Source organism: Schistocerca nitens, chromosome 12, assembly GCF_023898315.1.
Source record: "Schistocerca nitens isolate TAMUIC-IGC-003100 chromosome 12, iqSchNite1.1, whole genome shotgun sequence".
Classification (NCBI taxonomy): Eukaryota; Metazoa; Arthropoda; class Insecta; order Orthoptera; family Acrididae; genus Schistocerca; species Schistocerca nitens.
In genome coordinates, this window is record NC_064625.1 from 194,292,735 (window position 1) to 194,313,607 (window position 20,873).

A 20,873-nucleotide genomic window follows, 5' to 3' on the forward strand; every position below is an offset into this window, starting at 1 on the left:
AACACGATTCCGAGACCTCACTAGTTTGGAAATGGAACTTCAGGTGTTCAGCACTCCTTTTTCAGTTTCCCCCGATGACTTGTCATCATCACTTCAATTGGAGATTATTGATTAGCAAAATACAACTTTGTTGACAGACAGGTGCTACAACACGTTGGATTTGTCATGATGGTATCATTCATCACAGCAAAAAACATTTACCAAGCTTCACAACAATGCTGCTCAGATCATGGGCATGTTTGGATCTACGTTTTGTTGTGAGCAGCTTTTCTCAGCAATACAAAGAGTAAAAAGTAAGGAACGATCGTTTCTTCAGGATACAACAATGAAGACCATCCTCCGCATTAACGCTGCTAACACTTTGACGCCTGATATTTTCGATCTTGTAATGAAAAGAAAAGTCAAGCTACAGAGGCCCAACAAATTTAGTATGCAATTTCTTGTAAAACAGTTGTTTCTTATTTATTTCCTGAACATCGTATTTCCTGGTGTAGCATGTCACCACGTCTTAGCAGCTAAGAGTATGAGGTTGTCGACCTTGTAAGACGCAGCTGGCACATCAAAACGCTTGCCTTGCCGCCTGCCTCAGCCAGCCGTGACACGTGCCGGCGTGCCGGCCCACTTGACTGGTCACAGCGAGCTACACGGCTCCCTGGAGCAGGGAGCGCTCCGCGGCTCACAACGGAGCCGACGAGCTGGAACAGCCTGGTCTAGATGATTGACTGATCTGGTCTTGTAACACTAACCAAAACGGCCTTGCTGTGCTGGTATTGCAAACGGCTGAAAGCAAGGGAAACTACGGCCAAAATTTTTCCTGAGGACATGCAGCTTTACTGTATGATTAAATGATGATGCCATCCTCTTGGGTAAAATATTCCGGAGGTAAAATAGTCCCCAATTCGGATCTCCGGGCAGGGACTACTCAAGAGGATACTGTTATCAGGAGAAAGAAACCTGGCGTTCTACGGATCGGAGCGTGGAATGTCAGATCCCTTAATCGGGCAGATAGGTTAGAAAATTCAAAAAGCGAAATGGGTAGGTTAAAGTTAGATATAGTGGGAATTAGTGAAGTTCGCTGGCAGTAGGAACAAGACATTTGGTCAGATGAATACAGGGTTATAAATACAAAATCAAATAGGGGTAATGCAGGAGTAGGTTTAATAACGAATAAAAAAATAGGAGTGCGGGTCAGCTACTACAAACAACATAGTGAACGCATTATTGTTGCCAAGATAGACACGAAGCCCACGGCTACTACAGTAGTACATGTTTATATGCCAACTAGCTTTGCAGATGATGAAGAAATTGATGAAATGTGTGATGAGATGAAAGAAATTATTCAGTTAGTGAAGGGAGATGAAAATTTAATAGTCATGGGTGACTGGAATTCGGTAGCAGGAAAAGGGAGAGAAGGAAACGTAGTACGTGAATATGGATTGGGGCTAAGAAATTAAAGAGGAAGCCACCTGCTAGAATTTTGCACAGAGCACAACTTAATCATAGCTAACACTTGGTTCAAGAATCATGAAAGAAGGATGTATACATGGAAGAACCCTGGAGATACTAAAAGGTTTCAGATATATTATACACTCCTGGAAATTGAAATAAGAACACCGTGAATTCATTGTCCCAGGAAGGGGAAACTTTATTGACACATTCCTGGCGTCAGATACATAACATGATCACACTGACAGAACCACAGGCACATAGACACAGGCAACAGAGCATGCACAATGTCGGCACTAGTACAGTGTATATCCACATTTCGCGGCAATGCAGGCTGCTATTCTCCCATGGAGACGATCGTAGAGATGCTGGATGTAGTCCTGTGGAACGGCTTGCCATGCCATTTCCACCTGGCGCCTCAGTTGGACCAGCGTTCGTGCTGGACGTGCAGACCGCGTGAGACGACGCTTCATCCAGTCCCAAACATGCTCAATGGGGGACAGATCCGGAGATCTTGCTGGCCAGGGTAGTTGACTTACACCTTCTAGAGCACGTTGGGTGGCACGGGATACATGCGGACGTGCATTGTCCTGTTGGAACAGCAAGTTCCCTTGCCGGTCTAGGAATGGTAGAACGATGGGTTCGATGACGGTTTGGATGTACCGTGCACTATTCAGTGTCCCCTCGACGATCACCAGTGGTGTACGGCCAGTGTAGGAGATCGCTCCCCACACCATGATGCCGGGTGTTGGCCCTGTGTGCCTCGGTCGTATGCAGTCCTGATTGTGGCGCTCACCTGCACGGCGCCAAACACGCATACGACCATCATTGGCACCAAGGCAGAAGCGACTCTCATCGCTGAAGACGACACGTCTCCATTCGTCCCTCCATTCACGCCTGTCGCGACACCACTGGAGGCGGGCTGCACGATGTTGGGGCGTGAGCGGAAGACGGCCTAACGGTGTGCGGGACCGTAGCCCAGCTTCATGGAGACGGTTGCGAATGGTCCTCGCCGATACCCCAGGAGCAACAGTGTCCCTAATTTGCTGGGAAGTGGCGGTGCGGTCCCCTACGGCACTGCGTAGGATCCTACGGTCTTGGCGTGCAACCGTGCGTCGCTGCGGTCCGGTCCCAGGTCGACGGGCACGTGCACCTTCATCCGACCACTGGCGACAACATCTATGTACTGTGGAGACCTCACGCCCCACGTGTTGAGCAATTCGGCGGTACGTCCACCCGGCCTCCCGCATGCCCACTATACGCCCTCGCTCAAAGTCCGTCAACTGCACATACGGTTCACGTCCACGCTGTCGCGGCATGCTACCAGTGTTAAAGACTGCGATGGAGCTCCGTATGCCACGGCAAACTGGCTGCCACTGACGGCGGCGGTGCACAAATGCTGCGCAGCTAGCGCCATTCGACGGCCAACACCGCGGTTCCTGGTGTGTCCGCTGTGCCGTGCGTGTGATCATTGCTTGTACAGCCCTCTCGCAGTGTCCGGAGCAAGTATGGTGGGTCTGACACACCGGTGTCAATGTGTTCTTTTTTCCATTTCCAGGAGTGTATAATGGTAAGACAGAGATTTAGGAACCAGATTTTAAATTGTAAGACATTTCCAGGGGCAGATGTGGACTCTGACCACAATCTATTGGTTATGAACTGTAGATTAAAACTGAAGAAACTGCAAAAAGGTGGGAATTTAAGGAGATGGGACCTGGATAAACTGAAAGAACCAGAGGTTGTACAGAGTTTCAGGGACAGTATAAGGGAACAATAGACCGGAATGGGGGAAGGAAATACAGTAGAAGAAGAATGGGTAGCTTTGAGGAATGAAATGGTGAAGGCAGCAGAGGATCAAGTAGGTAAAAAGAAGAGGGCTAGTAGAAACCCATGGGTAAGAGAAGATATATTGAATTTAATTCATGAAAGGAGAAAATATAAAAATGCAGTAAATGAAGCAGGCAAAAAGGAATACAAACGTCTCAAAAATGAGATCGACAGGAAGTGCAAAATGGCTAAGCAGGGATGGCTAGAGGACAAATGTAAGGATGTAGAGGCTTATCTCACAAGGGGTAAGATAGATACTGCCTACAGGAAAATTAAAGAGACCTTTGGAGATAAGAGAACCACTTCCATGAACATCAAGAGCTCGGATGGAAACCCAGTTCTAAGCAAAGAAGGGAAAGCAGAAAGGTCGAAGGAGTAGATAGAGGGTCTATACAAGAGCGATGTACTTGAGGACAATATTATGGAAATGGAAGAGGATGTAGATGAATATGAAATGGGAGATGCAATACTTCGTGAAGAGTTTGACAGAGCACTGAAAGACCTGAGTCGAAACATGGCCCCCGGAGTAGATAACATTCCATTGGAATTACTGATGGCCTCGGGAGAGCCAGTCCTGACAAAACTCTACCATCTGATGAGCAAGATGTATGAAACAGGCGAAATATCCTCAGACTTCAAGAAGAATATAATAATTCCAATCCCAAAGAAAGCAGGTGTTGACAGATGTGAAAATTACCGAACTATCAGTTTAATAAGTCACAGTTGCAAAATACTAACGCGAATTCTTTACAGAAGAATGGAAAAACTAGTAGAAGCCGACCTCGGGGAAGATCAGTTTGGATTCCGTAGAAATGTTGGAACACGTGAGGCAATACTGACCCTACGACTCATCTTGGAAGCTAGATTAAGGAAGGGCAAACCTACGTTTCTAGCATTTGTAGACTTAGAGAAAGCTTTTGACAATGTTGACTGGAATACTCTCTTTCAAATTCTTAAGGTAGCAGGGGTAAAATACACAGCGCGAAAGGATATTTACAATTTGTACAGAAACCAGATTGCAGTTATAAGAGTCGAGGGGCGCGAAAGGGAAGCAGTGGTTGGGAAGGGAGTGAGACAGGGTTGTAGCCTCTCCCCGATGTTATTCAATCTGTATATTGAGCAAGCAGTGAAGGAAACAAAAGAAAAATTCGGAGTAGGTATTAAAATCCATGGAGAAGAAACAAAAACTTTGAGGTTCGCCGATGACATTGTAATTCTGTCAGAGACAGCAAAGGACTTGGAAGAGCAGTTGAACGGAATGGATAGTGTCTTGAAAGGAGGATATAAGATGAACATCAACAAAAGCAAAACGAGGATAATGGATTGTAGTCGAATTAAATCGGTTGATGGTGAGGGAATTAGATTAGAAAATGAGACACTTAAAGTAGTAAAGGATTTTTGCTATTTGGGGAGCAAAATAACCGATGATGGTCGAAGTAGAGAGGATATAAAATGTAGACTGGCAGTCGCAAGGAAAGTGTTTCTGAAGAAGACAAATTTGTTCGAGAATAGATTTAAGTGTCAGGAAGTCATTTCTGAAAGTATTTGTATGGAGTGTAGCCATGTATGGAAGTGAAACATGGACAATAAATAGTTTAGACAAGAAGAGAATAGAAGATTTTGGAATGTGGTGCTACAGAAGAATGCTGGAGATTAGATGGGAAGATCACATAACTAATGAGGAGGTATTGAATAGCATTGGGGACAAGAGAATCTTATGGCACAACTTGAGTAGAAGAAGGGATCGGTTGGTAGGACATGTTCTGAGGCATCAAGGGATCACCAATTTAGTATTGGAGGGCAGCGTGGAGGGTAAAAATCGTAGAGGGAGATCAAGAGATGAATACACTAAGCAGATTCAGAAGGATGTATGTTGCGGTAGGTACTGGGAGAATAAGAGACTTGCACAGGATAGAGTAGCATGGAGAGCTGCATAAAACCAGTGTCGGGACTGAAGACCACAACAACAACAACATATGCTTCTTTATTGTGATTTCATTCCCCCACCCCATATGGGCACGGGAGGGCTGTCAGCGGCACAATCAGCCGAGTGGCATAACAACTTAAAATAAGAATAAAATGCTACATACATAAGGCGATAAAAAAGGAAAACTTAAAACAGAATAATGGGAGAAAATGGACGAAAAAATAGACTGAGATGGAGACGTTCATAGAGGAAAGTTAAAAAACACAGTTGGCGATTCTGAAAACGTAGAGAAGACACTGAATGGACATGCACAGGTTAAAAGTCGGCCACAGTATTAACAACACTCCAGAACGACACACTTATAACCCACTTGGCGCACACACGACGAAGAATAAAACTGCCAGGTGGGACCTGCCGAGGGAGAGGTCAGAGAGGATGGAAAAGGCGGAGAGAGCAGGAGGCAACAGGGGAGGCGGCGAGATGAAGAGAGTAGGGGCGTCAGCGGGTACACGAAGAGGCGGCAGAGATGTGGGGGCGGGAGATGAAGAGGGAAGGCAGGGCAGGAGGGAGCGCAGAGACACTGAAAGGGGAGCACAAGAGTTGGAGGGGGAGTAGGATGGGGAAGCCGCTCAGGAGAAGGGAGGGGGAGGAGAGGGAGCCCTGAGGAGGAGGCAGGAAGGGGAGGGTCAGAGTTGGTAGGAAGGGTAGATGTGAGGGCGAAGCTCATCATCCGGGAGGGGTAGACGGTGGAAGTTGCGTTGGGTGTGGAGATGGAGAGAGGGTGGGACACAACGGTAAAGGTGCGGCAACTGGGTGGGGGTGTGCGACATAAAAACAAACAACGTTTTATTTAGTTGCACAGACAGAGTGTGTCAGCAAAAGGACAGTAATAACAATAATAATATCAGTGGCATAGAAAGTTCTATTCCCGTGTCTTCTCCTTAGAACAGGGGAACGAAACGCCGAAACATCGATCATGTGAAACCCAACTCTCACTCGTGAAATGGTCGCACGGCAAAATGCCCACTTCATGGCTGGCTCGGAGATGCTGTGTCCCACGGATCGTGCGCCCTCTACAGAGTGGGTCACTAACTATTGTCACCGAGAATAACTCCGAAAGTGTGCCAGGTGCTGAAAAGTTTGTGGGACGAAAGTCGCATCGGACAACAGGGGCCGTAATGCGACGTTGGTTTTTGTTGCTAAGTGGGGCCGCTTCAGTGATACCAAGGTAAACTTTGTTTTTTAAAATGGAATGCTATACGCTCTAAGCACTATGGGACTTAACTTCTAAGGTCATCAGTCCCTTAGAACTTGGAACTACTTAAACCTAACTAACCTATGGACATCACACACATCTATGCCCGAGGCAGGATTCGAACATGCGGACGTAGCGCCTAGAACCGCTCGGCCACTCCGGCCGGCGAATGCTATAGTTTGGTACTTATGGACATCACACACATCTATGCCCGAGGCAGGATTCGAACATGCGACCGTAGCGCCTAGAACCGCTCGGCCACCCCGGCCGGCGAATGCTATAGTTTGGTACTTATGTTCTCATAGCGGTTATCGAGACGAATCCAGTGTTGTGTAACCGTAAGGCTTCCAAGGTCAACGAAAGTCAAAAAGGTGGCATGGACGTCCATTTACAGAAGGTGTTCGAAGTGATGACCATTGGTATCAATGCAGTGCTGCAATCTTCTTATCGTGGATTGACTGGATTCCTTATCACTTCGGCAGTTATCGGAGTACATGCACTGACAATTCTCTCTCATCTTTCGTGCAAATAGTAAATATCCCAACGGGCGATTCACATGTAAACACCATTCGACGCTTTCGCAACACAACACTAATAGCAACGGTAGGACTAGTATCGTCGAATCGAGCCAATGTGAATGACGTAATCCTTCGAAGAACAAGTCGATATGCTTCTCATTTACGGAGAACGCCAACTAAATTCAGTGATAGCTAGAGACTTATAAGCTGAAAGATATCCTCAGCGTACACACCCTAAACGTCGTACACTTAAATATGAGTATGACAGATTGAGAACAACTGGATCTTTAACGCAGCGGAAACATATCCTGCAAAGCAAAGTCACCAACGAGGAAACGGGAACTGGTACTCTTGCCACCGTGGTTCGAGATCCTTGTGTTAGCTCGCGCCGAATCGCAATGGAGTCTGGCAAGAGGCGGCGTACCGTTGTTCGTGTTCTGCACCGCCATAAATGTCATCCCTACCGTATCAAAGAACTGACTGGTGCGGACTGTGCGCGTCGCATTGAATTCTGCCGATGGGCTCAACGTCAGATTCAGAGGGATGACACTTTTATTAATTCGATTTTGTTTACTAACTAGGCTACATTCACGTACCGTGGAAATTTTAATTTGCCTAACATGCATTATTGGGCATCTGAAAAACCGTGTTGGCTGCGGCAAGTTGCACACCAAAAACCGTGGTCGGTGAATGCGTGGTGTGGGATTGTGGAGGACAGAATCGTAGGCCCCTATTTCATCGAAAGAAATCTTAAAGGTAGGAAGTACACCGCATTCCTGCAAGAAACATTAGCTCTGTTATTGGTAGAAATACCTTTAGGAAGAAGATACAGAATGTGACATCAACACAATGGGTGTCTGACACATTTTTCGCTGACGTCTGGAAATGAGTTGCAGAGACAATTCCCAAATTGTTGGATAGGATGCGGAGAAGATGTGTCCGGCTCGTTCGCCAGACTCGACGCCTCTGGATTTTTTCTTGTGGGCATTCGTAAAAGACATTGTTTATAAAGACGTTCGAACTACACCTGAAGATATGCGAGAGCGCACGTGCTTCGATAAGTGCCGATGTGATAACGAGTACCACTGAATCCGTGATAAGAAGATTGCAGCACTGCATTGATACCAGTGGTCATCACTTCGAACACCTTCTGTAAACGGACGTTCATGCCAACATTTTCACCTTCGTTGACGTTCAAAGACCCTACTGTTGGATTCGTCTCGATAGCCACTATGAGAAAATGGCTCTGAGCACTATGGGACTTAACATCTGAGGTCATCAGTCCCCTAGAACTTAGAACTACTTTAACCTAACTAACCTAAGGACATCACACACATCCATGCCCGAGGCAGGATTCGAACCTGTTCCAGGCTGAAGCGCCTTTAACCGCGTGGCCACACTGGCCCCACTATGAGAAAGTATCAAACTATAACATCCCATTAAAAAAAAAAAAAATACGTTGACCTTCATATCTCTGACGCGACCCCATCTAGCAACAAAAACCCACTGTCCTATTACGAACCCCGTTGTCCCATTCAACATATGTGCCACAAACTTTTCAGCTCCTACCATACTCTCGTACTTATTCTAGGTGGCAACAGTTAGTGACTCACCATGTATAACAGCACGTACAAACCCGCCAGTGTGGCAGCAGTAACCGATCTAACAACTGCGCCATTGTTCAAAAAATGTTCAAATGTGTGTGAAACCTTATGGGACTTAACTGCTAAGGTCATCAGTCCCTAAGCTTACACACTCTTTAACCTAAATTAACCCAAGGACAAACACACACACACCCATGCCCGAGGGAGGACTCGAACCTCCGCCGGGACCAGCCGCACAGTCCGTGACTGCAGCGCCTCAGACCGCTGGGCTAATCCCGCGCGGCAGACACTTGTTGCCTTACATAGGCGTTGCCGATGGCAGCGCCCTATTCCGCGTGTGGCGGCTTCTTTGGCGCTTCAGTGTGAGACCAAAGAAACTACAGGGAAAGAATGTAAGAGGCGAAACTGTAACACTGAGATGGGTGTCTTCACCCTAATGTGAACTACAGTCGACTTCTCGCGTCTAATGGTCAGAAGGCGCGCACACACAGCGTGACAAACAACATTCTTAGATTTACGGGATAAACACCTCAAAAACAGAAACGAAGACTACGGGCGGCCGCTAAGCGAACGATTTGCTAACTGACGGTGTTGCAACCGACGGAGCTGGCGCTCACAAAGGACACTCGTGCTCAGGGGTACGGGAGCTGGAGATGGCGGCTCCAGCCACGAGCAGCGGCACCAGCCCGGGCCCTGAGGAGAGCTGAAGGGGGGCGTCGTGAGGCGGCCAACACTGGCGGCCCATCAGGGGGCCCACAGTTCCCAGGCAGGCTGTGCGGCCTTAAAAAAGAGAGTCAGAAGTAAAGTTTCAGAGACGGAGAGAAGAGCGACAAACTTGGCCACCGCGTACCGTTCAGACTGGTCGCCCGTGCTCCTACTGGAACAACGACCGAGGCGGCAGAGCTGGAACCACCGTGGCTGCAACGAAGCTGCTGAGTTAACTGCACACATAGCGAAAAATACCCTGCACCCATCCGCTCTCACATAAGAGAAGAAATAGAGAGAAGACATAAAAAGTTTAAGGTAACTCTGTCAGAGACAGCAAAGGACTTGGAAGAGCAGTTGAACGGAATGGATAGCGTCTTGAAAGGAGGATTAGGTATGAACATCAACAAAAGCAAAACGAGGATAATAGAATGTAGTCGAATTAAGTCGGGTGATGCTGAGGGGATTTGATTAGGAAATGAGACACTTAAAGTAGTAAAGGAGTTTTGCTATTCGGGGAGCAAAATAACTGATGATGGTCGAAGAAGAGAGGATATAAAATGTAGACTGGCAATGGGAAGGAAAGCGTTTCTGAAGAAGAGAAATTTGTTCACATCGAGTGTAGATTTAAGTGTCAGAAAATCGTTTCTGAAAATATTTGTATGGAGTGTAGCCATGTATGGAAGTGAAACGTGGACGATAAATAGTTTAGACAAGAAGAGAATAGAAGCTTTCGAAATGTGGTGCTGCAGAAGAATGCTGAAGATTAGATGGGTAGATCACATAACTAATAAGGAGGTATTGAATAGAATTGGGGCACAACTTGACTAGAAGAAGGGATCGGTTGGTAGGACATATTCTGAGGCATCAAGGGATCACGAATTTGGCATTGGACGGCAGCGTCAAGAGTAAAAATTGTAGAGGGAGACCAAGAGATGAATACACTAAGCAGATTCAGAAGGATGTAGGTTGCAGTAGGTACTGGGAGATGAAGAAGCTTGCACAGGATAGAGTAGCATGGAGAGCTGCATGAAACCAGTCTCAGGACTGAGGACCACAAGAACAACAATTAACATAAAAACATATGCATTCAACTGCAGGTATAAGTTTCGTTACAAAAAGAATAAAATACGAAAGGCGTGGATATTGAATGGGAATGAAGTGCACGCCTATCAACCTTGAATATTTTTCACATAAAAAGTTCGGAGGCGTCACTGTTCGGCACGCCGCTCATACGTTTCTACTGAATCTTTCTGAATCCATTCAAACGAACGTCATCTTCATTTTCACTCAGTAATGCCACCTCATCACCAAATCTTACACAATTTACTGTCATTGATCCTACTATTCCACCACACTTTTGTTGGAAGCATTTCCTAAGTAAAACATATAAAGATTTCGGTTGCTGCACAAGTACGTGGCGTTTTCCCATAAGTTTAACACAATAGACACACATAACACAGAATTTACTCATTAATAATATATCTTCTTCACTGTTTAGGTCTTCCAACGCCGGCGTAACTTTTCGATTACGTGAGTGTAGAAATCGCGTCGTTTTGATGCGAAGAACTCGTCGAGTCGAGTCACGTCCCAGAAAGGAAGTTCCTGGAAGGTTGTTCGATAGAGAGCGGAAAAGGCGACGATATGGGGGCGCAAGATGAGGTGAACACGGTGGGTGCGGAGTGACTTCCCAGCCCAACCCGACGCGACGCCTGTCCGGTGTTGATCGTCGGCCTCGCCACCGTGCAGCAGCGTCACTCCACGCAGCCTTCCTGGTCGCTGTCCTCGGACTGCGCCTGCGAGTCGTCTCAGCTGTTGACAGTGAGTGCCGGCAGTGGCGGCCACACCTCGGACATGCAGTTCGTAATGGGCCCACGCCACACGGCCACTGTTCCACCAGGTGCGTCACATTTATCTTTTGTGGATGCTCGCAGGCCTTTGTACGTGGAGCTGTGCTTTGTTTGGGCTCAAACCGTTCCATTTATTTTTGTACGCCAGCATAAAGACACCATTTCTCGTCGCCGGTAATGATACGGGATGGGAATGTTCGGTGTTGCTCACGAGCCAGTTGATGACAGCGTAGATGCAGTTATGGTCAGCGGCTGATTTCTGTAATTTCGGCGCCGGCCAGGGTGGCCGAGCGGTTCTAGGCGCTACAGTGTGGAACCGCGCGACCGCTACGGTCGCAGGTTCGAGTCCTGCCTCGGGCATCGATGTGTGTGGTGTCCTTTGGTTAGTTAGGTTTAAGTAGTTCTAAGTTCTAGGGGACTGATAACATCGGAAGGTAAGTCCCGTAGTGCTCAGAGCCATTTTGTAATTTTGGCTTAGAGCATGCGGTACCCGCGCAACCGACTTTTTGAACCTTCCCCGTTGGGCGCTAAAGTCGCATGTCGGTTGAATGACCACAGTTGGTCAGGTTTGCCAGTTCCTTGTGGATTAATGCGTTTAGACGATCTCCATCAAACCTCCAAGGTCTCCCTGCACGGGTCGAAACGATCCTCCTTGAAACGAGAAAACCACTCCCCTGCCGTGCTCTGCCCAGTTGCATTATCCCCAAACGTTTCTGGTGGCTGTCACCCTTCTGTTAATCTCAAACACAAGAATACGTCGCAAATGTTCAGATTTCTCCACTTGGCACTCTATTTTCTAGTGGCAACAGCTTCACTCACTATTCACAAATGACAAAAAGACACTACTATGATAACTCAAATAGCAACACACAATTAAATAAAAAATTACAATCGACAAATAAACCCATAAGAGCCGGAATACCAATATGCAAAACAAAAACAGTACGAACTTATACACCAACCAAACACATACACGCACCCACAAACATTCTCTGTCTCTCTCTGTCTCTCTCTCTCTCTCTCTCTCTCTCTCTCTCTCTCTCTCTCTCTCACACACACACACACACACACACACACACACACAGACAGACATCTAGTTTCGGCAAGTTAAATCGCTATCCTCAGATCATCTTTGTGCCATTTCAGGTATTGCAAGCACGCGTATTGCGCGGTCGACTTTTCCGCCTCGCTGACGCAACTTGCAGACCTCTGCCACCAGATGGCTCCCAATTCTGGTGTGTGACACGGCGGTGCGTAACGCAACTATGTCGGTGCTTAACAAACAGCGTGCTGTAATCGAGTTTCTAACTGCAGAAAAGTTGCCTCCAGTCGACATCCGTAGGAGAATTAAAGCTGTGTTCAACGATGATGGAATCGACATCAGTAAAAAGCTCATAATGAAGGAGAGGGTGGTGCTAACCTCATCGTGTGAGACACAGGTCTGAGTGGACACCTGCATACTGCAACCACCAAGACACATCGCAACTGAGTTGATGAACTCATCGGAGAAAGACGCCAGGTAACACGGACACGGCTTCCAGGCAACGAGTCACGCGTCACGAGGGCGTGCACGGGCCGCCGTTGTAGAGCTGCGAGCACAGTGGCTGCCCCGAATGCTCACTCCTGGCGTGAGTCAGGGGCCACTGGGCATCCCTCGGCCGTTTCATTTGCGTTTTGGCCGTGAAGGCGACGGCGACGCCTGCCCTAACACCACCGTGACAGCTGATGAAAGCTGGGCGCATCGTTCTGACCCCAGAAACCAGGGACCGTCGATGCAGGTCACTTCCGAGGACTTCGCTTCGGCGGTGATGAAGCGGTGCGAGCAGAGGTGACGTCGTGGCTCTGTGAACAGGGCAGACATTCCACAGTGACCGTGTCAACAAGATAGTCTGTCATTGCTACAAATTCCTTCGTCGCCCGGATGGCCATATTGCGATATATATATATATATACCTCTGCTCGCACCGCTTCATCACCGCCGAAGCGAAGTCCTCGGAAGTGACCTGCATCGACGGTCCCTGGTTTGTGGGGTCAGAACGATGCGCCCAGCTTTCATAAATACATAAATACACATGGCATAAAGATACATTGAATCAAAAATCAATAATAGACTATATTATAATTAAACAGCAAACGAGGATAAAAATACATGACATAAGAGTATATAGAGGGGTAACTCTTAGCGATCATTATTTGGTAAATTCCAAATTTTTACTCCCCTTCAGAGGAAAAAGCACTGAAGAAAATCGAAATTGTCCTATAGAAAATATACAAACAGAAATCAAAATTCCTAAATATAATTTGAATAGTTTTGAGAATGAAAGCACAATATTTTTATATAAAAAGAGATTAGATGAAAAACTGGTAGAAACAGAGTTTGATAATACAGAAGATCAATATCATTATATTGTAAATAAACTACATGAAGCCGCCAAGGAAGCTTTAGGAGAAACAGAAGAAACACGTACAAACCATCCATTATACTACTGGAATGAAGAAATTAAAAAGGAAGTGAAATTAAGGAAAGAAAAATATTTAAAATGGTTAAATACCACAAATCTTCAAGATAAAATAGAGCTTAATGCACAACAAGCGAAAATCCGGAAAAAGGTTGCAGAAGCAAAAAACAAAGTTTGGGAACAGTCATGTCAAAAAACTGAATCCTATATTGGTGGTAAAAGAAACACAGAAGCATGGAAAACTATAAAAAATTTAAGAAGGAATTCCAAAGAAACAACACATATTAAATATATTACTCATGACTCTTGGGAAAAATATTTTAAAAGTTTATTAACAGAAAACAGGGAAGAATACTTGGGAAACCCTGAATATAATGAAATGACAGATCTACAAGCAGAGAATTACATCCGTTTGGAAATAGAGACAGTAAAAACTGCAATAAAATCTTTAAAGAATGGAAGGGCTACAGGCATTGGAGGTATTCCTGCAGAATTATTAAAATTAGGAACAAAGAAATTAATGGAATTGTTAAGAAACCTTTTCGAAAGATGTTTAAATAGGGAAGATGTCCCAAATGATTTGAAAGTAGGATATATTTCAGTGATACATAAAAAAGGAGCGAAAGATGAGTGTAAAAATTATAGGGGAATAACAGTGACCAATACCTTCAGTAGATTATATGGAAGAATTATTAAATATTTGTTAGAACAAGAATACAAAGAAAAGGAGGCTGAAGAACAAGCAGGTTTTAGAGCTGGAAGATCAACAATTGATCATATCTTTTGCCTACAACAAATTATTGAAAAAAAAAATGGTTCGGGCACAACCTATACATTTAGTATTCATAGATATAGAAAAAGCCTATGATAGTGTGCCTTTATCCAGTTTATGGAAAGCTTTAATATCAATAGGAATAAATCCAAAAATAATTAAAGCAATTCAAAATTTATATAAAAATTCTATTTCAAAAATAAAAATTGGTAAATATCTATCACATGGATTCCAAGTCACAAAAGGATTACGTCAAGGATGTAGCATCTCACCTACATTGTATAAAATATATACAGAAGTAACTTTACAGAATTGGAAGAAAAAATGTCACGCTATGGGAATACCAATAAATGATAGAACAATATACTCGTTACAATTTGCAGATGACCAACTGATTATAGCCCAAGACTATGAGGACATAGAGTATATGACCAGAAAATTGATTCAAGAATATAAAAAATCAGGTCTAAATGTAAACATGAATAAAACAAAGTACATGGTAATTGGTGGAGTGAATGGAGACTTAATATTAGAAGAAGGGATGGGAACAATAACAGCTACTGAGGAATATAATTATTTAGGTGTGAAAATTACAAATGATGGGAAACAGGACAAAGAAATTAGATCAAGAATAAATTCTGGAAAGACGACAATCTCTTTATTGAATGGAATTCTCTGGGACAAACACATAACAACTGATAACAAAATAAGGATTTTTAAAACAATAGTTAGGAGCATTATTACATATGGTTCAGAAGTGTGGACAACAAAATGGCAACTGACATCAAAATTATTAGCCACAGAAATGGATCTCTGGAGACGTTCAGCAAGAATATCAAGACGAGAAACAATAAGAAATAAAGTAATCAGAGACAAGATGAAATGTAAAAATTCAATTATTGATTTCATCGAGCACAAACAACTTAAATGGTATGGACACATCAGACGAATGGAACAGGAAAGGCTACCAAAATGCATAATCGACTGGGTACCAATTGGAAGAAGAAAAAGGGGACGACCACCTGATACATGGATACAGGGAGTTCAGTCAGCAATGAGGAAGAACAACATTCCTGAAGATTTATGGACGAATAGAGAAGAGTGGAGAACAATAATTAGTGACTTACTGTAATGTAGAATAGGCGCTGGAAAAATGTACTCACATTGTAAATCCAGAATAATATATATATTATTATTATTATTATTATTTATGAATTCTCCCAATAACGGAAGACATTAAGCAAATGACATTAAGCAAATGACAATCAACTTTTTTTCTGGTTCTTCTTGTTGCTCCAATAGATCTTCATTCTTTTTGAGAAGGCTTGCTTTCGCTCTTCTGACCACTTCGGTCTGTACTGTTTTTGTTTTGGTTGCTCTGGTAAAACTTTCCACTTCTCTACTTTGTGCTTAAAAGTATCTCTGTCTGAAATATCGGTTGCTGTTATATCCGCGTTGGTGAGGTCTTTTCTATATATATATATATATATATATATATATATATATATATATATATATATATAAATGATTGTTTGGCACTTTTTTGTGATTTTACGGCGCACAACTACAGTGGTCATTAGCGCCCAGACTAAGTTATGAATGCACTGCGAGGAACAATGTTAAAACAGCAACTAAACAGGGCAACACTATAAAAGGCACATTAACAGGCAAGGGAGTAAAATCAAACAGCATAATGAAATGTCCTTAGACAGGTTTGTCAAGTGGATAAAACGAAGAACGCGAGCAGCTGCTCCTGGGTCATCCGCTAAAATGGCATCCAGAGTACATGGTAGGCCGAGATCAACGCTCTGTGTATTAAACTTCGGACAGGACGTTAAAATGTGGCGGACCGTCAGCAGTTGCCCACACGGGCAGAACGGCGCCGGCGCCGGCGCAGCCGTCAGCAGATGGCGGTGGCCGAACCGGCAGTGTCCGATCCGTAACCGGGCCGAAACGACCTCCTCCCGCCGAGAAGGGCGTGAAGAGGTCGTCCTAGCCGTGGGGAGAGGTTTCGAGGACCGAAGCTCGTTTGCAGTAAGTGCAGACCAATCGGCACGCCACAGCGATAAAATGCGCTGACAAATGACCCTGCTAAAATCAGACGAAGGCACACAACGAGAAGCTGTCCGAGGTCGGAGGACCGCAGCCTTGGCCGCGGCATCTGCAGCTTCGATCCCAGGGATACCGACACGGCCAGGAACCCACATAAAGCTAACCCGAGAACCGTCGTCCACCAGCTGCTGAAGAGAGCGTCGGATCCGGTGCACGAAAGGGTGAACCGGATACGGATCACTGAGGCTCTGGATGGCGCTCAGGGAATCGGAGCAGATGACATGAGCAGAATGTCGGTGGCGGCGGATGTAAAGAACAGCCTGGTAGAGGGCAAAGAGCTCACCTGTGAAGACCGAACAATGGCCACGGAGCCGGTATTTGAAACTTTGTGCCCCGACAATAAAAGAACACCCGACACCGTCATCGGTCTCAGATCCATCTGTATAAATGAAGAGCCGGCCGAAGTGGCCGTGCGGTTAAAGGCGCTGCAGTCTGGAACCGCAAGACCGCTACGGTCGCAGGTTCGAATCCTGCCTCGGGCATGGATGTTTGTGATGTCCTTAGGTTAGTTCGGTTTAACTAGTTCTAAGTTCTAGGGGACTAATGACCTCAGAAGTTGAGTCCCATAGTGCTCAGAGCCATTTGAACCATTTTTATAAATGAAGATCGTATTAATGAACTTCAAACGAAGTTCGACAAACCGCGAGCGGTATACCGAAGCTGGGGTGACCTCCTTTGGGAGCGAGCTTAGGTCAAGGTGAACGCGAACCTGAGCCTGGAGCCAAGTGGCGTTTGGCTGTCTCCCACTTGAAAGGTTGCAGGGAGTGGAAAATCAAGTTGCTGAAGGAGGCGACGAAAGCGAACTCCAGGGGGTAGCAGAGCGGATACATACAACCCGTATTGACGGTCGAGGGAGTCGCCAAAAAAGGAACGATAAGACGGGTGGTCGGGCATTGCCAGTAGCCGACAGGCATACCGACAAAGCAGTATATCGCGCCGGTAGGTTAGTCGCAATTCACCGGCTTCAGCATGAAGACTCTCGACGGGACTAGTATAGAACGCTCCGATTGCAAGACGTAACCCCCCGATGTTGTATAGAGTTCAGGCGGCGTGAGATGGACGGCCGTGCAGAGGAGTATACAAAGCTCCCATAATCCAGCTTCGAGCGGACGATCGACCGATATAGGCGAAGTAGGACGGTTCGATCCGCTTGTTTGGCACTGATGGCCTGGAGTCCCCACCCGGAGAAGTTCGGCCGCCGAGTTGCGCGCCTTTCAGCCGACGCCACAATCCGGCGACTTGCATGTCCATGTTGACGAAATGCAGTGCTCGAAAGGAGAAAATTTCTGACCACGCTGGGAATTGAAGTCATAATATTATGAATCAGCGTTAACTTGTAATGCTGATTGTTAAATCTAACGGGACGAGTACACAAGTAAAGAAAATTGACAAAAAAAGTCGCGTCTGGAATGGGTAACTGGAACTAACGTATATAGGTTAATTCTAGTTGCCGAATCCAGCCATTCCACGGTTCGTTATTTCGATCGTTTTAACAAGTGTGTGCACTAAAGTGTTAGAGGATTTCTACATGTGGTATTACTATCTTCATTAGTATGAAAAAAAAATTGGAAGCTGTAACTACAATATTTCTTACTTTTCCGTAGTAGTTATGAGATCAGTAAGAACTCTAGAAATCCTACAAAAACGTGGTCCACACATTTACTGCAAAACTGTCCACAATCGTAAATCATCGAAAAGTTCGAGTCGGTAACTAGGACTGACCTCCTAGGTCAATTCTAATTACCTATTCCAGCCATTGGGTGATTCATTAATTAGATCGTTATTTTAGCACGTCTGCCCACTAAAACATAGGGTAATATGACTTGTACATTTGTAATTGTTCTCTGAACTACTGCAAAAAAGTTACCAATATTGCAATCGGTAACTAGAATTGACCTGTATAGAAGATCAGTTCCTCTTGCCGATTCCAATTTTTGTTATTCCCAGCAGTAGTTTTAGAATGCATTTATAAATGTAGTAATACTATTATGGTGCAGTGCATACAATTGCAAAAATGGTTAACGTATGAATCATGGAGCGATTGGAATCTGTAACTGGAGTTTACCCACATAGGTTAACTCTAGTTATCGATTCCAAGATTCTTTATTTTTTTGTAGATATTCATTCGTAATTTACTGGCTTTTCTTTTAGAATTTAGTGCGTCGTTTTCTCCACATTTTATGCTACTGTTTCGTATTTGTTGTCATTCATTTAATTTTTTCGTTTTTCTGATACATTTTAGTTTTTCCCGGTTCAAACCCCCCCCCCCCCACTTTCCTGCGCTTGTCACGTTAGGTTCAATAATTAATATAAAATTAACGCTATTTTATAACAGTATGACCTGACCATGTGCTTTACTGTAATGCAATTTAAAGGTTCTGTGCGCTTTTCTAGTCGCATAAATTACGAGAATATTTTTTACCGCCGCGCGGGATTAGCCGAGCGGTCTTAGGCACTGCAGTCGTGGACTGTGCGGCTGGTCCCGGCGGAGGTTCGAGTCCTCCCTCGGGCATGGGTGTGTGTGTTTGTCCTTAGGATAATTTAGGTTAAGTAGTGTGTAGGCTTAGGGACTGATGACCTCAGCAGTTAAGTCCCATAAGATTTCACACACACACACACACACACACACACATTAGTTTTTACCGGACATGAAAATTTGTTTTTAATTCTTGTTCTTAGTTATTTTCGTTATCTTCAGTTCGTTTCGATGTAATTCGTGACTAATTAAGTAACTGCATGAATGTGATTGTAATTTCATCTTATGCTACATTCGTTTGTTTACAAGTACGATCCGTTGCTTTCATAGATTGCCTATACATAGCGTCTCTGCCTTAAGTACGACGTCATTTCTCAACGCTGACGAGTGGATTCGGACACTACAATTTATCCCAGTCTTCTTCAGGAGAGCTGAAAGTCAAATCGACTGAACTGTATCAAAGGCTTTCTCCGAGCCGAGAAACGGTGCACGAGCTCACCTACCTCTTCGTTGTTATGAACGAGAGAGGAGAGAAACGGCAGCTGCGCTAGAAGCACCCCCCGCCGCACACCGGGCGACAGCAGCAGACGCGGCAGGTGCGGCTCCCGGACTACTGTGTTCTCCGAGGCGCTCCCGGCGCGGTCGCCAGATCCCGCGGCCTTGCCGCCGAGGAATCCGCCGAGCTGTCAGCTATTAGCGGAGGACGCCCGGCCCGGCCCGACCCGGCCGCTCTGCCCATTATCTGGCGGCGGGATCGCGGCCATTGTGTGCGCAGAAATAAAAGGAGCGCGCCGGCCACACAGTATTTCGTCGGGCTTCGATTGGCGCCTCGGTGGCCCGCGATTTATACACGGCCGCTGGCACGGCCGTGCGGCAGTGTGGGGGTCGGTGCTATTCGTGAAGGGCTCCGTGGCCCACTTCTGCTGGCCGTACCTCAGGGCTCCATCCTGGGTCACGCCAAACTGTTTCTGCCAACCTACGTCAAATAATAAATCTATTTATTTATTATTATTATGTCCGATTGGACCCTGTTGGATCACGCAAAGCTTCTTGATTCTTTTTTCCACACTGTTCCTTTTTTTTTTTTTTTTTGCGTGGGCTCTCTTCCTTCCCTCTGTCCAATTTCTTTCTGCTTTCTTCAGAGATTCGATCTCTGACTTGACATCCCATATGCCAACTTTCTTCTTAAATATCTTTCTGTCCAAATTATCTGAATAATTTATCAGGGACGCTGAAAGACAGCATCCGACGCCAATGCCGCACCATAACTCCGGACATGCTCTACAGTGCTGTTCATAACATTATTCCTCAACTACAGCTACTGTTGAGGAATGATGGTGGACATATTGAGCATTTCCTGTAAAGAACATCATCTTTGCTTTGTCTTACTTTGTTATGCTAATTATTACTATTCTGATCAGATGAAGCGCCATGTGTCGGACATTTTTTGAACTTTTGTATATTTTTGGTTCTAATAAAACCCCATGTCATTCCAAGCATGTGTGTCAATTTGTACCTCTCTACCTACATTATTCCGTGATTTATTCAGTTTTAAAATTTATACTGACTTTTTGATCACCCGGTATATAAGGATTTTGTGTGTAAGTCTTGTTTCCGGAAGCCTAGACACGTGCCCACAAAATGTTAATCGCCTTTTTCTAATGTCTGCTGCATGGTTGGATAATTTCTCAGTTGTTTGACGAGATTGTAGTCTATAGCCCTCTTCTGCTTTCTTTGGCCGTAGTATCTTTGTGAAGATTTTACGTTCTTCCTTTAATAAGTTTTCTAGGTCATCTTTTACGTATACTGTCAGGGTTTCACTGGCGTACAGGACTTCAGGTTTTAATACTGTATTACAGTCCCTAATTTTAGTGTGTTTGGACCAGCATTTTTTATTGTATCCCTTGTAGGTTCTTCCACAG

The 20,873-nt window shown here is 45.1% G+C and overlaps 1 protein-coding gene across 1 annotated transcript in view; it reads right to left on the reverse strand.

Annotated features, from left to right (window-relative positions):
• The window catches only part of LOC126214861 (calexcitin-2-like), a 425,189-nt gene extending 405,590 nt beyond the window's left edge, over window positions 1-19,599 (reverse strand). Inside the window, exon 1 of the mRNA XM_049941498.1 lies at window positions 19,455-19,599. The gene's annotated coding sequence lies outside the window, so the exon portion shown is untranslated. The remainder of the gene's footprint in view (window positions 1-19,454) is intronic.
• Window positions 19,600-20,873: the final 1,274 nt, after the last annotated feature.